The following is an 18577-nucleotide window of genomic DNA, read 5'->3' as shown; positions in this document are numbered from 1 at the left end:
TATTTCTTATGTTCTTATGGAACCAGGCAAACATCGTGCCAGGGATCAGCACAGGAGGCCTCCTGGTTGCTGCTTTTATATAACAGTTAGAAGACCCTGAGAATAGTGGCAATTGCCATTGCTGCAGGCATCTTTGTAGCAGACATTCCTTCCCTATGTCCAGGCGCTAGACCTTACTTGGGGTGAACCTGCACCAGAAGAATGTAGGGCCCAATCAAATCAGTTCAATTCACAAATTATGTGGATTCAGATCAAACACAGTGCACTTGTATGAGCGCGAATGTGTATCTATCTGTATGTGGATGCTGGAGGTAAATAGAAATGAGCTCGGCTGTGATAGCCCCATGGTCAAATAATTTGAAAATACTCATTGTCTCATTCATTAAGAATGGCAACTTGAGTGAGGTGACAGAAGATTGTTACCCATAAAGCTGTACTCCAGCTTGAGCTCAGGCGATCAGAAATGGAAAGGGAGAAAGAGCGGAAAAACATGAACAATTATTCTGGATGTGAGGTTTGCTTTTGGTGGATTGATAAATGATTATCTTATTTAATTGATAATATTATTGAGAATGATTATTATTGGGAGCCAGCAGGGCAGGAGTAATTATGTGGGAGTCCTATAACCCTCCGAGATCCGTACACTCCTCCAATTCTGGCCTCTCACACATCCCTGATTTCCATTGTTCCATCATTGGTGGCTGTGCCTTCAGCTATCCAGGCCCTCAACTCTACCTCTTTCTCGCTCTTTGACCAAGTTTGCCCTAATATCTCTTTATGCGGCTCGTGTCAAATTTTGTTGATAATTCTCTTGTGAAGCGCCTTGGGATGTTTTACATCGAATTGCATCGAATTTACGTCACAGAAATATGCCTTTCGGCTTACGTGGTCTATGCCAGTGTTTATGTTCCACTCGAGCCTCCTCCCACCTTACCTCATCTCACCCTATCAGCATCACCGTCTATTCCTTTCTCCCTCATGTACTTACCTGGCTTCCATGTAAATGCAGTTATGCTATTTGCCTCAACTACTCCATGTGGTAGCAAGTTCCACATTTTCACCACTCACTGGGTAAAGACGTTTCTCCTGAATCCCTTATTGGATTTATTAGTGACTATCCTACATATACGGTCCCTGCTTCTACAGGTGGAAACACTGGGGGGAATTTAAAACCCAAAAATGGGCGGGTTTGGGTTGGACGGGAGGTCAAAGTGTTACAAATTTGAATTACGACCCTAACCCTGTTCTAACCCGCCCACTTCTGGTTTTAACGGAGGCGGGACGGGGGGTGAGCAGCCAACCCGCTCCCAGAAGGCAGGTTGGAAATTTAAATATGATAATGAGGCTGGCAGCCTCAGATTTAACCTGCTTTGCAGATTTAACTGCGGCCAGTTGGGGTTCCCAGGCCTCAGGGATTCGGGCACCTGCAGCAAGGTGAGGATGTCGGGGAGCACTCCTTGTGGGCCTGACTAAGGAGCAGGATTGCTTCCTCCTGGCCCCCTGAGCTCCCCCACCACCGCTGCCCCCCTCCATAAAGCCCTCCCCAGGCTCGGATGACTCGGGCCCACCACGATCGGTCCCGCCCCCCCGGGAACCTAACTGGGGCTGCGGCCTCTCCTCCAGCATTCCCTGCCTGACTTGAAGCCAAGCCTGTCAATCAGGCTGACTTTGGGCAGGGAAGCTCTCAGTGAAGCCACACACACACTGTGGAGTTAAATCTCCAAGCATGTGGGGAAACCCAGACTTTCGGATTTCTCGCACGCTATGGAACGCCCCCCACCCCTGCTCCCAGCACGTCAGAACATTAAAATTCCGCCCATCTTCATTACGTTAAAGGCACTATATAAATAAAAGTTGTTGTTGATGGTCTGAACTGATTCATATCCGAGCTTATAACTTGATCAGGAGAGATTTGATCGGTCAGATTTATATGGGTATATATGGTGAGTGTGAGCTCAAGGAATGGCAGCTCATTCATGAGTAAGAGACATTCTCCATTTTGTTGCATTAACGTTAGATGTTGAAAGGAAGGAGATAAAAAGAATGACTTTAACATGTTGAATGCACACTGCACCTACCTGAACTGGCCCGCAGTATGTTAAAATATATTCCTCAGATTCTGCCTTATCTTTGTGGCTTCCGATGTGTGCCATAATATTGCTACCTACTGTCTGCAGCCTTTCAAAATTCATCTGTAATCTGTTTCCTGTTCCAAGATATTATCTGACTATTTAACATTTTTTTCCAACCTCAAACCCACCTCACTTTACTTAGTACTGAATCTTGAATTCATCCAATTCCTTTTGGAATGTTTCCAATGAGTCAGTTAATACGGATTTGCGTCTATAATTGCATAATTCAACATGTGAGGGTATTTCTCATGTTATGTTTAGCTTGTGGTTTCTTTAACTTGTAAGCATGCTCTCTGATTCTTTAAAATATGGATCATGTCCTCCGACATAGCGAGTGTCAATAGACTATTTAATTATGGGAGGCATCATAGCAGAGCCTGATCCTCACCTGACAATATACACATACTTTTCAATAGGGGACTGGAGAGCAATGAGGAGCCTAGGAAGACTGCCTAGGAATGCTGAGGCCAATTGTAGCACATCTTTCTATTAAGCCCAAAATCACTGTTACAATAGATATCATCTAACCAAGTTCAGACCAGGATCAATCCTGGGATCGACTTGCTCTATAAAGCTCAGCATCATCCAATGCAGCATATGTCCCACTGATCTATCACGGAGGCCATATGATTACAAATATAAATAAACACACACTTGAGAAGGGAAATATCCAAGCTAGGAACTAACGGTGTCAGCTGTGGCTCAGTGGTAGCACTCTGACCTCTTGATTCAGAAGGTTGTGGGTTCACGTCCCGTACCAGAGACTTTGAGCACATATTCATAGGTCTTCCCCTGAGGCGTGGCAGGAAGTACTGTCTTTCAGAGGAGATGTTAAACTGAGGCCCTGTCTGCCCTCTCAAGTGGACATAAAATATCCCATGACACTAGTTTGAAGAAGAGCAGAGGAGTGTCCTGGCAAATATTTATCCCTCAGTCAATAAAAAATAGATTACCAAGTCATTATCACATTGCTATTTGTGGGGCCTTGCCGTGTGCAAATTGGCTGCTTTGTTTCCTACATTTCAACAGAGTCTACACTTCAAAAGTAATTCAATGGCTGGAAGGCACTTTCGAATGTCCTGAGGTTGTTTCTTGGCAACCAGAAGTACACAAAGCATCAAACGTGCTGTCTCACCAAAGCACATTACCACCTCTGATTTATAATCAAGTGTTTTGCCTCTGTAATTCAACATCATGTTAGCTATTGTTGATTACTGCTCTGCATTGGTTGGACATCTTTAGCGTTGAATCTACTAAGATTCTTATCTTTTGCAGCTTTATCTTTACTTATTCTTGTTTACTTATCTTTACTTATTACTTATTTATGCTCAACACCATTCAGGAAATGCACGTCATCCATTTTTTCCTCCTCTGTATAGCACTTTGCACTTTTCTGTATTAATTTTCATCTGCTCTTGTTCTCTCCATTTCCATATTTTGCCCAACTCGTTCTGCAATATCTGATTCACCTCTACCAAGTTTCCATCACTTTTTTTGAATATAGATACCATGTTGTTCCTCCTTAGATCCTCCTCCTCTTCTTCTTCCTCCAAAGCAAGCAGAAAGAGAAGAATAGCCAGAAGATTAGCCATCTTCTAAATTTTAGCTGCTCCAACTAAAATTGCAACTTCCAAACAGCCAGAAATAGAAAATGCAGGGAAAAAAATGTAAAAAACTAATGCAAGAACAAAAGTACTAAATGTGTGTTTAAAAAAAAAATGCAGATAGTGTAATACTAAAAGCATAAATGCGGGGTGAAATTGGGTGCCTTTGCATCTCCCATTAATGACCCCGGGGGCGCTAACGGGGCGCAAATGTCGACTCACGCCATATTCGGTGGGAGTTTTGCAGCGGCACTACAGCATTGCGCCCCGATCTCCTTTGCCCGGAGATCGTGACATCATCGCTGTGCGCATCGCCCCGGTAGCGCCCTGGACCTGAACTTGTGTTCCACTCCCTGCAGCAGCATCGGTCAAAAACACCAATAGCTGCAGGAGGCGGGCATTGGGCAGACAGCCGCTTTGGGGGTGATGCTTAAAGGCGAGGCGGTCGAGGTAAGTAAAAAAATGTACCTTTTTTCTTCCGGCTTTTTTTGTGGGTTCCTGCCTGCAATCGATCTGCCAGGGTGCTGGGCTGATCGCGTGGGATCACAGCTTCTGTTGTGGTCAAGGTAAGTTGTTTTAATTTTACAGAGCCTGCAGCGATGGCCCTTCTCTTTAAGGGAGGGAAGGAGCCTTTCAATGCAGCAGCGCTTCAATGCCCAGTGTGCAGCACTGGGATAAGGCACTTCAGCTGGGGGAGGGATGTACGTGGACTGGGGTAAGGCACTTTGGCTGGGGGAGGAATGCACTTGGACTGGGGTAAGGCACTTTGGCTGGGGGAGAGATGTACTTGGACTGGGGACTTTGGCTGGTCCTTGCTATCTTCTGGGGAGCTCTGTCCTCTGTCACTTCAGGAAGTCAAAGTGGATCTAGTTACAATTTGCAAAGTCAGTGAGACCTTGGGATGGGCGGATCCAGTGACACATTCCTGTGAAACTTTAGGGTGTGGCTTATCCTCCAAGGGGACCAATCAGAAATAAGAAGTGGAGCTGTTGACCATTTTTGCAGTACAAATAAGCACGTTCTCCTTTAATACACCAAATATCAAAAATCTAAATTTTCTTCAGGGTGCTGCCATGTAAAAATAAGTCTGATGTTTCATTGCATAGAGTTACATAGAATTTGAAGCACATAAACAGCTCATTCACTCCACCTGGTCTATACCAGTATTTATCTACATGACTACACCTCCCATCCTTCTTCATCTAACTCTATCAATGCTGGACCTCCCAAAAGGCATTCAGGTATTTGTTATTTTGCACCCCTTCATTATAAATAAAAGAATGTTGAGTGTACCTACAGTTTAAGTTACAGCAAGCCATTGCACTTTCAATGCAAAACATGTTTTTCACATTATAATGCCTAGATGTGGGCCCTTTTTTGAGTTGTCCACTTTTATGGGGCTGTTTCAGTTTGTTTTGGAGCTATCGGTTCAGTTTTTGCAGGATTTTTAGGTTGGATTGTATTTACTCAGTAAAAATAATCTGGCTGGAATATAATGGTGACGAAAGCCATAACTTAGACCCTTCAGAAGTTGAAAGTGACAAAAGCAGAATCATTACCAGCAACTGCTGTCCGTAAAAATGGAAGCAGTGGTTATGATCTAATATATGTGGGCTTATAGTAGATATTGATCGACAGCTTATCCCCAGAAATGGAGGAGATAGAGAAGTCAAGGAAAGGAAGGGAAGAGTCGAAGGTGGACCATGTGAATGCAATGTTCAACTCCTCCAGATCCATCTGGTTCTTTTATTGTCCCATTACCACCCCCTTTTGCCTCGCACCATCATCTCTTTTGCCATTTAATCTCTCCTGCTTTCCACCCTATCACAGGGAATCCCTTTTATTTTTTCCTCCCCTCCCCCGACCCCTTTCCTGTTTCTGTACTTGCTTAAAACCTGTTACATCTCTTAATTTTTTCCAGTTCTGATGAAAGGACATCGACCTGAAACATTAACTCTGTTTCTTTCTCCACACATGCTGCCTGACCTGCTGAGCATTTCCAGCACTTTTTGTTTTTATTTCAGATTTCCAGCATCTGCAGTATTTTGCTTTTACACCAGGAATGATGTCCGCTTCCAACAAATTCCACCTTCCTTTCTTTAAGGCATGCTTCACAATATAATAAGGATATGCTGTGCTTGCACTGGTTTTGATGAGACATAACATATGTCATTTAACTACATGTAGAAACATCAACTAACCACAGTTGTTACAATGCCGGGCTCCTGATTCCAAATTGAGAGGTAACCATTAAGTGTTGTGCTAAAAGCTGATGACTAACACTGGCTTGTGAACTTGATTGCATATAGCTTATAATTCAAACTAGTAATGCAAATCTAAACTCATGCAAAATTCGAAGCTAATTTTTAATAATAATTATCGTCATGTGTATTTTGCCAGAAGCTAACAGAGGAGTTAATCAAAATTTAAAATGTACATTTGTATCATTTATTCAAACGTTCAAAGTAAGCACTCACTACAGTTCTGATAAACACCAATCAAAGAAATATGTGTCACTTCCAGCTGTTAATTAATACAATCCACCTATTCCTATTTGGCGAAAGGTAATGTTGATTAGCTGTGGAACTGTTTACAACATTGCAAATGATAATTGTTTTCTTCTTCACCAATACCATTGATCCCAGAAAAGAGCCACAGCTACATACACCAAATGTAAGAAGCAAAGACACCACCTTTTCCAGGTACTACAGATGGCAGCATGTCCATCTTATTCCCTTATGGCAGGTGCAGTATAATGTGGATAAATGTGAGGTTATCCACTTTGGTGGCAAAAACATGAAGTGAGAATATTATCTGAATGGCGGCAGATTAGGAAAAGGGGTGATGCAACGAGACCTGGGTGTCATGGTACATCAGTCATTAAAAGTTGGCATGCAGGTACAGCAGGCGGTGAAGAAGGCAAATGGCATGTTGGCCTTCATAGCTAGGGGATTTGAGTATAGGAGCAGGGAGGTCTTACTGCAGTTGTATAAGGCCTTGGTGAGGCCTCACCTGGAATATTGTGTTCAGTTTTGGTCTCCTAATCTGAGGAAGGACGTTCTTGCTATTGAGGGAGTGCAGCGAAGGTTCACCAGACTGATTCCCGGGATGGCTGGACTGACATATGAGGAGAGACTGGATCGACTGGGCCTGTATTCACTGGAGTTTAGAAGAATGAGAGGGGATCTCAGAGAAACATATAACATTCTGACAGGACTGGACAGGTTAGATACAGGAAGAATGTTCCCGATGTTGGGGAAATCCAGAACCAGGGGTCACAGTCTAAGGATAAGGGGTAAGCCATTTAGGACTGAGATGAGGAGAAACTTCTTCACTCAGAGAGTTGTTAACCTGTGGAATTCTCTACCACAGAGAGTTGTTGATGCCAGTTTGTTGGATATATTCAAGAGGGAGTTAGATATGGCCCTTACGGCTAAAGGGATCAAGGGGTATGGAGAGAAAGCAGGAAAGGAGTACTGAGGTGAATAATCAGTCATGATCTTATTGAATGGTGGTGCAGGCTCGAAGGGCCGAATGGTCTACTCCTGCACCTATTTTCTATGTTTCTATGTCCCTCAGCTCCTCGGTTAAGTGTTGGCGGTGGGGAGGATGCTGGCACTGCTGCTGACAACGATGATGGGACGAGGGCAATTCCTTCAATTCCAATATAGCATATTTAGATACTTCAATTGCAAAATAATCTTCTGTGTGAGCAAGAGCTTTCTGGAATTCACCCAGTAGATGCAGGATAGAGTAGTATATAACTATAGAGTAGTGTCAATGGGGGACTTCAACTATCCTAATATAGATTGGGATAGTAATAGTGTAAAGGGCAGAGAGGGCAAAGAATTTCTGAAGTGTGTTCAGGAGAACTTTCTTGATCTGTACATAAGAACATAAGAAATAGGAACAGGCCATACGGCCCCTCAAGCCTGCTCCGCCATTCAATAAGATCATGGCTGATCTGATCATGGACTCAGCTCCAATTCCCCGCCCGCTCCCCATAACCCCTTATCCCCTTATCGCTCAAGAAACTGTCTGTTTCTGTCTTAAATTTATTCAATGTCCCAGCTTCCACAGCTCTCCGAGGCAGCGAATTCCACAGATTTACAACCCTCTGAGAGAAGGAATTCCTCTTCACCTCTGTTTTAAATGGGCGGCCCCTTATTCTAAGATCATGCCCTCTAGTTCTAGTCTCCCCATCAGTGGAAACATCCTCTCTGCATCCACCTTGTCAAGCCCCCTCATAATCTTATACGTTTCAATAAGATTACCTCTCATTCTTCTAATTCCAATGAGTAGAGGTCCAACCTACTCAACCTTTCCTCAAAAGTCAATGCCCTCATCCCCGGAATCAACCTAGTGAACCTTCTCTGAACTGCCTCCAAAGCAAGTATATCCTTTCGTAAATATGGAAACCAAAACTGCACGCAGTATTCCAGGTGTGGCCTCACCAATACTTTGTATAGCTGTATCAAGACTTCCCTGCTTTTATACTCCATCCACTTTGCAAGATACCATTGGCCTTCCTGATCACTTGCTGTACCTGCAGACTATCCTTTTGTGTTTCATGCACAAGTACTCCCAGGTCCTGCTGTACTGCGGCACTTTGCAATCTTTCTCCATTTAAATAATAACTTGCTTTTTGATTTTTTCTGCAAAAGTGCATGACCTCACACTTTCCCACATTATACTCCATCTGCCAAATTTTTGCCTACTCACTAAGCCTCTGCCAAATTTTTGCCCACTCACTTTTTGCCTTCATTTTAACAGTCATTCTATTTTTAACCACGACCAGCTGGGTTTGCTTGATTTTGGGAAACCTGGCAGGTGAAAGGAGGCTGAATCCATGAGGTAAGTACCTTTGCAGCACTGTTTATGGGCCAGGAGGAGCAGCAGTGTTTCCTTCAGTCTAAACAAGCTACCCCGTAAACTCGACCTCCCCCATGATCAGTCTGCTCCTCCCACACCATCGGAGCCCCCAACCACCATCTGCCCACCTTGTCCCCCGCCCCCCACCGACCACCATCTGCCCACCTCCACCCCCAACCCCTGACCGCCATCTGCCCCACCCCCCACACTGAGCACCATCTGCCCACCTCGTCCCCCCCCACCGACCACCATCTGGCCACCTCCCTCCCCCCACATCAACCACCATCTCCCCACCCCCACCCTCCCGACCGCCATCTGCCTCCCCCGCCTCCCCCACTGACCACCATCTGCCCTCCACTGACCCGATGGCATTTTAATTGTCATGGTTACTGCTTGTACAATTACAAGGTGTGCCACCAGTGGGAGACTTGTAGGTTACCTGTACAGGTGTGCCAGGCCTAGTATAAAAGGCAGGCCACCAGGTGTGATCCTCACTCTGGAGTTATCAATGAAGGACTAAGGTCACTACAGTTCAAGTACAACACATTGCTTCGCGGAGTCATTATCAGAGCATAACAATTAGAGACATAACAATTGGCGACGAGATTACGGACCTTCACGCGAAAATGGCTACCTTTGGCACGTTGCAGCAGTTCGCTGATGGTGATGATTGGGATGCCTTTGTGGAGAGGCTCGAACATTTCTTCACAGCAAACGACCAGGCAGGCGACAATCCGGCCACACTGGCTGATAAGCGCAGAGCTATCCTGCTAACCAGTTGTGGGCACACTGTCTATGGCCTCATCACGGACTTGCTGGCACCAGCAAAGACAATGACCAAGACGTACGAGGAGCTTGTAACGCTGATCCAAGAACAACTCAAGCGCAAAGAGAGCATCCTCACAGCCAAACACCGGTTCCCGAAGGCCAGGAAATCGCGAAATATGCTGCAGACCTCAGGAGGCTGGTGGCACCGTGTGATTTCGGCAACCACCTCACCGAAGCACTGCGGGATATCTTTGTCATTGGAATCGGCCATGAGGGCCTTCTTCATAAGCTACTACCTGCGGATACCATAGTCACACTGCAGAAGGCCATCTCCATGAGCGAGGCATTCATGACCTCGACCTGTGGCTCTAGGCAGATGACTCATCCTCAGGACTCAAACCCGGCAAGCACTGTGCACAGAGTGATGGTTTTTAGAGGCTGGACTGTAGAATGTGAACCTTCTCAGGGAAGAGAGAAGAGGCCCCTGAGTCCCTTAACTCAGAGTCCGCCGAGGGGGGCTAACCAAGTAGCTCCATGGTGGTGTTGCGGAGGGAATCACAGGGCTCACCAGCGCCGTTTTAAAGACTATGTGTGCAAAGGCTGCAGCACAAAGGGCCACCTCCAGCGAATGTGTAAAAAAAATATGACTCATTGTGTCGATGAAGAGTCAGCAGATGGCCATGGATCCAGCGCGAATTATGAAACGATAGTCAGCGAGGCAGCTCAGCCCCATGATGAGGTATATGGCATGTTTACCTGCACCACCGAGTGTTCCCCGTTGAGGATGGAAGTCGAGATAAATGGCGGTCCAGTCTTCATGGAAGTGGACACGGGGGAGAACCAGTCAGTAATGAATCAAGAAGCCTTTGAGAGGCTATGGGACAATCAAGCTGAACGACCCAAGTTGGTCCTGGTTCAGGCAAAGCTGCGCACTTACACTGATGAATTTATCCCAGGCGTTGGTAGTGCGGATGTAAAGGTACTTCATGATAGCGCGGTGCACAGGTTACCTCTGTGGATTGTTGCAGGTGATGGACCAACGCTACTCGGAAGAAAGTGGATGGAGAAGATCCATTGGAGTTGGGAAGATTTCATCCCTCCAGCGATCGACGTCCTCCGCGTTCAGAGGCAAAGAAAGCCCTCATTGGAGGGTGGACCCAGCACCAGAGAGCAGACCAGCACAGCGCCCGAGGCATAGACCGCTCAGCACGACTGCATGGAGATGATCCAGCTGAGACAACACGAATGCCCCTTCCAGGCTCCAGTGGCAAGACTCCGGAGGATGAAAATCAGATCCAAAGGCGGCTTCCCAGCTTCGGTGGCAGACCCCAGGGAGAAGAGGATCACTGCAGTCGACATCGTGGATGGAGGAAAGATGGCACCCAAACCACAAGGTGATGCGCTGAAGAAAAAGATGGCGCCGTCCAGACCACGAGGTGCAGCGCTGATGGAGCAACACGTGGCACCAAACGAAGAAGAGGATTGGGGTAAAGTTAGCAAGGCTCTCTTAAAGGAGGCCTGCAACCCACCACACTTAAAGGGACAGTTCCACACTCAATCAATGTAAGAGCAACTGTGAGTTAGATGTAAAATATGCAATTGATAATCAGAGTTGTGTACATGCAATAAGCAAAGAAAAGTTTCAATGTAATAGCAACTGTGAGTTATATGTAAAATGTGCAATTGATGATCAGAGCTGTGTACGTGTAATAAGCAATGAAAAGTTGCGCAATCACGATCGGAGCTACAGGTTATTTGTAATGAAACGTTGTGCGATGTAGGATTTCAACTGCATTCAGTCAATGCAGCGGGCAAACACCCATCGGGAGCACACAGGTCCAGCGAGCTACCCAATGTAGTAGCCTATGTCCCTGGGACCAGAGTTATGCACCATGGAGTGTGGCCACAAGCAGCCAATACATACAAGCCGCAGAGCAAGCGTTCTCAGGAGGGCAATGGCACCGGCATCGATACCCTGCCCCTGATTGGCTCCACCTCTCAGGCACCCGATGGCACCAACCGCCATGAGCCTGAAAGAGCAAACCGTGCCAAGGCGCAGCCCCAGACCCTATCGCCACCAAGGCTACACCTGAGAAGGAAGGGTCACCCGCAACGGTTCTCCCAAATGGGACCGGGATCAACCAGGATCCCAAACCAAATAACGCCCAGGCAAGCGAGTCAGCAGTTCTCTGTGCACTGACAGACGACTGCTCCTCAGGGAGCAGCAGCAACCCACAGTGCAAGGAGAGGACAGGGAGGTCAGAGGCATCTGTGAACCTGCCCGATGGTAGGAGCAACGGCAAAAGCCCCGAGAGCAGGCAACTTGAGCCAACCGGGTTCCCACTGCCAGCACTAGGCACTGCGCCACCACCAGACTATCTGCACACTATTCAGCAGTTCTGGTACTAATTTGTCCTCACACCAGTACTGATTTCAAGCATATATCAAGTATGCACCTCACCAGTCAAATGTACTTGCTTTTAATTGTACCACTAAAGTAATGATGTAAATGCAAATGTTTTTTTCTGGACTTGAATGTATATGAAAGTAATGAGCCACCGGCATAATCTATACGTGGGGGGGTGGGGGGGGGGGAGAGAATGGAGTGGTCATGGACGCACAAACAGAAACCACCAGCACCTCTACTGCCAACGAAACACCACCTACTCACCCAGGATGGAAACGACCCTCCAAAGGTCAACCAAACAGAGCTAAGCCCAGAGCACCGTCAATGCATGAAGGCGATTTGCACTAAAGGCTTGGGGAAGAGTGATGTCATGTATCCTACATGGTTACTGCTTGTACTATTACAAGATGTGCCACCAGGGGGCACCTCAATGGGAGACTTGTGGGTTACCTGTACAGGTGTGCCTGGCCTAGTATAAAAGGCAGGCCACCAGGTGTGATCCTCACTCTGGAGTTATCAATAAAAGACGAAGGTCACTACAGTTCAAGTACAACACATTGCCTTGTGGAGTCATTATCAGAGCATCTAAAGACATAACATTAATGGTCTGCGCTCTCAGTAAAACCTGGTGGCAATGATCGAGACACCCTCTAAGGTAAGTCAGAAACATTCCTTAGAGGGTCTAGTAGGAGCAGGACTGCTCCTCTGTGTCCCCCAAGTAATGTCTAAGCCTTTGCTGCCCCTGTCGCCCCCAACCCATCCATCTACAAAATGCACCCCTCCCTCCATCCACTCCCCCGCAAGGCAACTTAACTCTGGGCCTTGCGATTTTGACCTGTCTGAAGATGGTCAGTTGCCTCTTTTCACCTATTTTGGGCAGGCTACTGGCCAGCGGGATGTAAATGATGCACGTCCATTAAAATCGGCCGAGATCTCCCACTGGAAGACTCCCGGGCGAGAAGGCTGTCGGCTCCTCGGGTCTTCCCACCCAAGAATTAAAATCCACCCTATTGTGTCCGTCTCTCCAGATGTGGTTCCAGAAACTCCTGGGTCTGTTTTTCCCCCTTCTCAAATAAAGAATTTTCACAAGTGCCCATGTGTCAGATCCCATTTCAAGAAGAAATATCAGACTTCCAACAGCACCTTCAGGGCAAAGGAAACATGTTAAACATTTAGAGGGATCAGCCATCAGAAAATGGCAACTTCTCTTTACAATAAATCAAAGAAACGTGATTTGTATCTTCATGTAAAAAATTGGAAATGCTTTTATCGTGGTTTCAATAGACATGAATACGCACCTTCAAATATATTCAGGATTATGTTTCATTGTCCTGGCTTCCTTCTTTCTTCCACATCTACAGTCTCTGGATCCCATCAAAGAGATGTAACTCCACCATTTTTCTCATACTTCAATGTTCTATTGGACTGGTGTATATTTTTCACATCTTTTAAAGTCTGCTTTTAGCAGTTTTATTAACATACACAGTAACACCACTAAAGTTGGAGAGGAAAACAGTACAAGATAGGGAAAGTGTATCCATCTTAAAATTTGTCCCATTCCAGAGCCTTGACCACTAGGCTGACACTCCAGTGCAGTACTGAGGGAGTGCTACACTGTTGGCGGTGCCATCTTTCAGATGAGATGTTAAACTGAGGCCCCATCTGATCTCTCAGATGGATATAAAAGATCGCATGACACTATTTCGAAGAAGAGCAGGGGAGATGTCCCCAGTGTCCTGGCCAATATTTATCCCTGAACCAATACATACAAACAGGTTATCTGGTCATTATCACAGTGCTGTTTATGGGACCCTGCTGTGTGCAAATTTGTAGCTGTGTTTCCTACACTACAACAGTGTCTGCACTTCAAAAGGTAGCACATTGGCTGTAAAGCGCTTTCGGACATCCTGAGGTCATGAAAGGCATTATTTAAATGCAAGTTCTTTCTTTCATTATTTTATCGTTTAGCTGGAGTATTGTGGACACTTCTGGGCACTACACTTTAGGAAAGATGTAATGGTCTTCGATCTACCAGGAGGTTACCAGGGATGAGGGACTTCAGTTACGAGGAGAAGTTCGGAAAGTTAGAGAAGGTTAAGAGGTGACCCAATAGAGGTTTTCAAGATGATAAGCGATTTTGATAGAATAGATGGGGAAAAAACTATTCCCTTTGGCGAGTGGGTCAACAACCAAAGGTTATAGATTTAAAATCATTGACAAAAGATCTAGAGGGCCGAAGAGGAGAAATGTTTTCACTCAGAGGGTTGTCGGGATCTAGAACGCTCTACATGAAAAGCTGATTCTTTAAGTAATTTTTATAAGAAGTTGGACAGGCACTTGCGGATGAGCAACGTACAGGGTTACAGACCCAAAGCTGGGGTGTGGAACTACGTATGACCTCTCTTTCAAAGAGCCAGCACAGGTACGACGGGCCTCCTGCTGCGTTGTAAGTTTGTATGGCCCCGATATTGGTGGCCTTACCGCCCCTGCCACTGCTGCCGAGTTTTGCTGCCGAGTTTTGCTGCCGGTCTCCCCTCTTTGCCATTATCCACTTGGGCTGGAGCGGGCGGGAGGGGACTGCCCGCTGACGGCTGCTGGCAGCCAAATCGCTTAAGTGACCTCTCGCCCGCCGAACTGCCAGATTGGTGCAGGCGGGAGTCGGCACCAGCAGGGCGAAGGAACGCTGTGTGGAGGCAGGCCCAACCCCGATGGCAAGTACGAAGAACGGAAAAAAAAGGTTAGTGAAGATATTTTTAAAATGTTCTTTACAGTGACTTACCTATGAAGGTGTTCCGGTGTTTTTTTTGTAATGATTTTTAATTTCAGCTCCTCCACTCTCCCTGGGTCCGATTCCATCCTCGGCGGCACTTGGGCGGCAAGAGCTTTTGCCGTCGAGATTGAGAGTTCCCGCCCGCTGCTGTCCAGATTGACGGCGTAAGCTGTTATTTGGCCGCTGGGCGGTACTGCCACCCGGTCCTTTGGGCGGGCACTTAGGCAGGCCTTGGCTTCGACCAAGTTCAGCCCCTATGATTCTAGTGAGGAAGATGGATTCTTGACAGACGTTCCCTGACTGCAGTGCCTTTGCGTGGTGTGGTTGCATGTGAATGTGTCGGTTATCTTGGTGACGAGATCACGATGCAATGGGAGTAAATGTTGTTTTCACCACTTGGATGGTAAATCAGCAGAGCAGATCACCCGGTCATCACAAAAACTGGCCCGATTTTCACCTCCGTTGATTTCAAGCGGTTTCTATAACAGACGGGTGGTCTGCCCCACCCATTTACCTCCCAAGCATTGAAGACTAAAATTACTCTCAATATCACTATTCAGAGTATGCAGGTCAAAATGTGATGGCCGGCCTGCAATGCACGCACTGTGGGTTTCACAGTCAGCCCATTTACAGAGAGGCTGGAGCAACACTACACAATTAAAAGCTGGCTCTCCTGAGAGCCAGGCTGCATTGGAAAAGGGCCTGCTTCATTTGGTCCTTAAACCTTTAATTGAAATGATAGAAAAAGAAATAGAGTCAATCATGAATTAATGTATTACTACCCAAAGTAGTAATGTTAATGAAGGCAATGTGAATACTTATGAAAGCAACAGTTAAAGCTGTAGGCCTTGAAATTATGGGATGTGCCAAGATTACCAAAGGTATTAAATTCCTTAGACCATTATTTTAATTATTTTTAAAATGGGTTAATACCCCAGATAAAATAGCACACCAAATAATTTAATACAAATGTGTTACGTTCTCCTATGTGAGTCTTCACACAGCGTAAGTTGAAGGCTTTCATTTGTTTTTTAAATTTCCTTAGAGTGCAATCCCAGAACCAGCTCCTCTAATCCAGACCCTTCCTTTGTTATAAATTGAACTGATGTTCTTTGCTTCATCATCCCCACCATCCCCTGTCCCAAAGAGGGTCCTTTCAGTTTCCCCAGCATTTCCTGGCAGAAGGAAACCGATTCTGGCAGACATTTTGACAGTTGCATTGATCTGATTGTCTGTAATTGGCTTGTAAGTTTGATTCTTTCTGGAACCTGGGCTGTGTGTTATTGCCCTAAACTTCTTTCCCCACTTCTATGTGAGAACCACTGTGCTGTTTTCCTTTCCTTTATTCTGTACGCATTTCCCCCTTTGCAGGGACATGATGTTGCATTCAGTTTGAATATTTGAATTTGTATCTGCAACATGACTACATTATTTAGTATACTGTGCATACTAAATCACAATAAAGCGCTGCTTTTGACCCATGGCCATAGTCCAGCACACTCAGTCAGCTCTGCGGTAGATTTAGAACAGACGCCATGCCACAGTAAAATTGGGCCCTATTTCTGTAAGAGAAAGAGTGCTTGTTTCATTTGTGAAATATTCAGCAACAATCAAGAAGCCGCAGGAGTCTGCCTCTTGTGATGCGATACCTCAATGCAGTGAGCACAAACCACTTTAAAAAGCCAGAAGGGAGGTGACAGGAAATGTAACATTAAATTTGTCCTGCTAAAATAAATTGAACTGGCGCCTTTTAATATATGACTCTAAGTAAAATAAACTATATCAGTATCCAACTTTGGTGCAATGGAAGTCTTTGTGGCAAATTAATAAGTAACAAGAAACCATTTGAAGCTGTAAGTGGGATGTAAAGAGCGTTAAAGTCAGCCGCCATTTTCCTTTAATAAAGGAATGCCTGGATTACATGGAACTTCGAAACTTTAATCATAATTATGTCATTCAGTAGGACCCACAATTATCTGCAAAAGCATTACGCCATGTTAAACACACAACTTTAGGCATTTACCGCATTACACAATGTTTTAACTAACATGGGGCTGGAAATTCATCAGCCGTCCTCCGCGCTTTTCGGCGGTATTTCATCATTTTGGGTAGAAAACGGTGCGGCGGGAAATTCCTTGAAGTCTTCCGCTGCCAGTTTTGAAATACCGCTGGGGAGCGGACCGCCGGCATGCAAGACTGGAAAAAGCGCTTCCTCCCAAGTTTTGTTACAGCGGTGACCCGTAGATGGGGAAAAAAACGCAGAGGAGCAGCCCTTGGAACGGCGGTAGGTATGAAATCCTGCAAAAAGGTAAGTTAAAGCTTTTATTTTTAAATTCTTTTGCAGCAATTCACTAGAAAAGGGTCTTGTGAATATTTTGTGATTTTTTTTTTAATTGTTGTTTATTGGAAAAATATCTATTGTGCTTGCCCCCCCCTCCCTCGGCCCAACTCACAGCCGAAAATCGGCCGCGGACTAAAGTTGGCAAAGATCATAGTTTCTGCCACGAATCCTCGTGCAACGCCGATTTTTCCCGCCGGGTGGATTTTTTTCCCATTTTTTTCATGAATCTTCCGCCTCGAAATCATAGCGGTGTCATAGTGTTTCTTTTGGCGGCAAACCAGTGGTAGTGGTTTTTGAAGAATTTCCAGCCCTTGGTTTCTTAAATATCAAATCTAAATTAAATACACAAAATACTGTCGATAAAAACTGCTCATAGGTGTAATCTTTGGTGATTTAATAGCGTTAAGCAACTTGTGTTTCTGCAGTGCATTTAAGATCTGAAACACTCCCTCTTTGTCCAGCTTCTCACAGTCCCTATTGCCAGTCCTTAACAGATGGCATAGAGCAGCAATCCCCTTGGTGTCCCACCAAAAAGAAAGGGATCTGAGGGCCTGAGTGTGTTTGACAGTTGAAACAGATGATGCAGTACACCACCTATGTAAACAGAAATAGTGCTGGGACTGATATAGCACAGAGATATGACCCTGACCATAGAGCCAGTCAGTCTAGACTCCAGATGTGATCATAATGTTACCAGGACATTTCAAATCCAACTGGTAAATATTTCTAACAGACGACAGTGGTTTGGTCAGAAAAAGTGAGACAGAAGACAAAGGGAATGTTATAAACACATTGCAAAGCATTATGAGCAGCTTTCCAAAAATACGCTGTGTCTACAGTGATGAAAATAGCCGATTTGTTTCAAACAAACATCTAGAGTCCTAACTGCTGTGAGTTGGAAAACATCCACAGCAAACCCAAGCCACTTTGGGGCACACCAATAAATTACTTTTTTAAATAGAAACCAACTGTACAATTAGTAAATTAAATTTGTTTCAGTCATATAATTACTTGAGTGCCTTTTTGAGGGGAAAGTGAATCCACTTGAGTTTTTATAAAAGCTGCATTAGAAAACCCAATTGACAACCCAGAAATACGTATGGAACCATTTATGGTAGGAAAATGTGAAGTACTTCAGCTAACCCTTTTACGGCTGAATTGCTGTAGCACTTTGCAGAATGTAAACCTGGTTTTAATGAAACTGGATAGGACTCACTGCTGCAATGTCTCTGCTTTTCTCTCTGTCTCTCATTCTCTTACTGCATCATTGAGGGAAAGGGTTTTAGAAGCATAGCCGACCTCCTTAATCTTTTGGACGAGATCCAAAATCGCTACAAATTAAGACAAAAATTTAAGTCCGTGCAGCATAACTGCACAAATGAACATAAACACATTACTGGTGATTCCAAGCTTCTGAATTGCATTGGTGAGCAATGGACATTAACTTCATCTAAATGCCCAGAAATATAACGAGGGGTTCCACATCAGCTTCCTTGTAGTGAAGACCCAATAATCCTAGCACTGACCCTGGGCATCACATCTGTAATGAAGACAGATAGCAATCATACGGAACTCTTACATGGATGTAAGCAGGGTCCATAAGAGCTAAGGGAAGAGCTAAAGATGGAGAATAAAGTAAAACTCCTTGGGGAGGAGAAAAGCTAGGCTTACTGAGAAAAAAAA

Source organism: Pristiophorus japonicus, chromosome 7, assembly GCF_044704955.1.
Source record: "Pristiophorus japonicus isolate sPriJap1 chromosome 7, sPriJap1.hap1, whole genome shotgun sequence".
NCBI classification, from domain to species: domain Eukaryota; kingdom Metazoa; phylum Chordata; class Chondrichthyes; family Pristiophoridae; genus Pristiophorus; species Pristiophorus japonicus.
Note: the sequence above shows the minus strand (reverse complement) of the source record.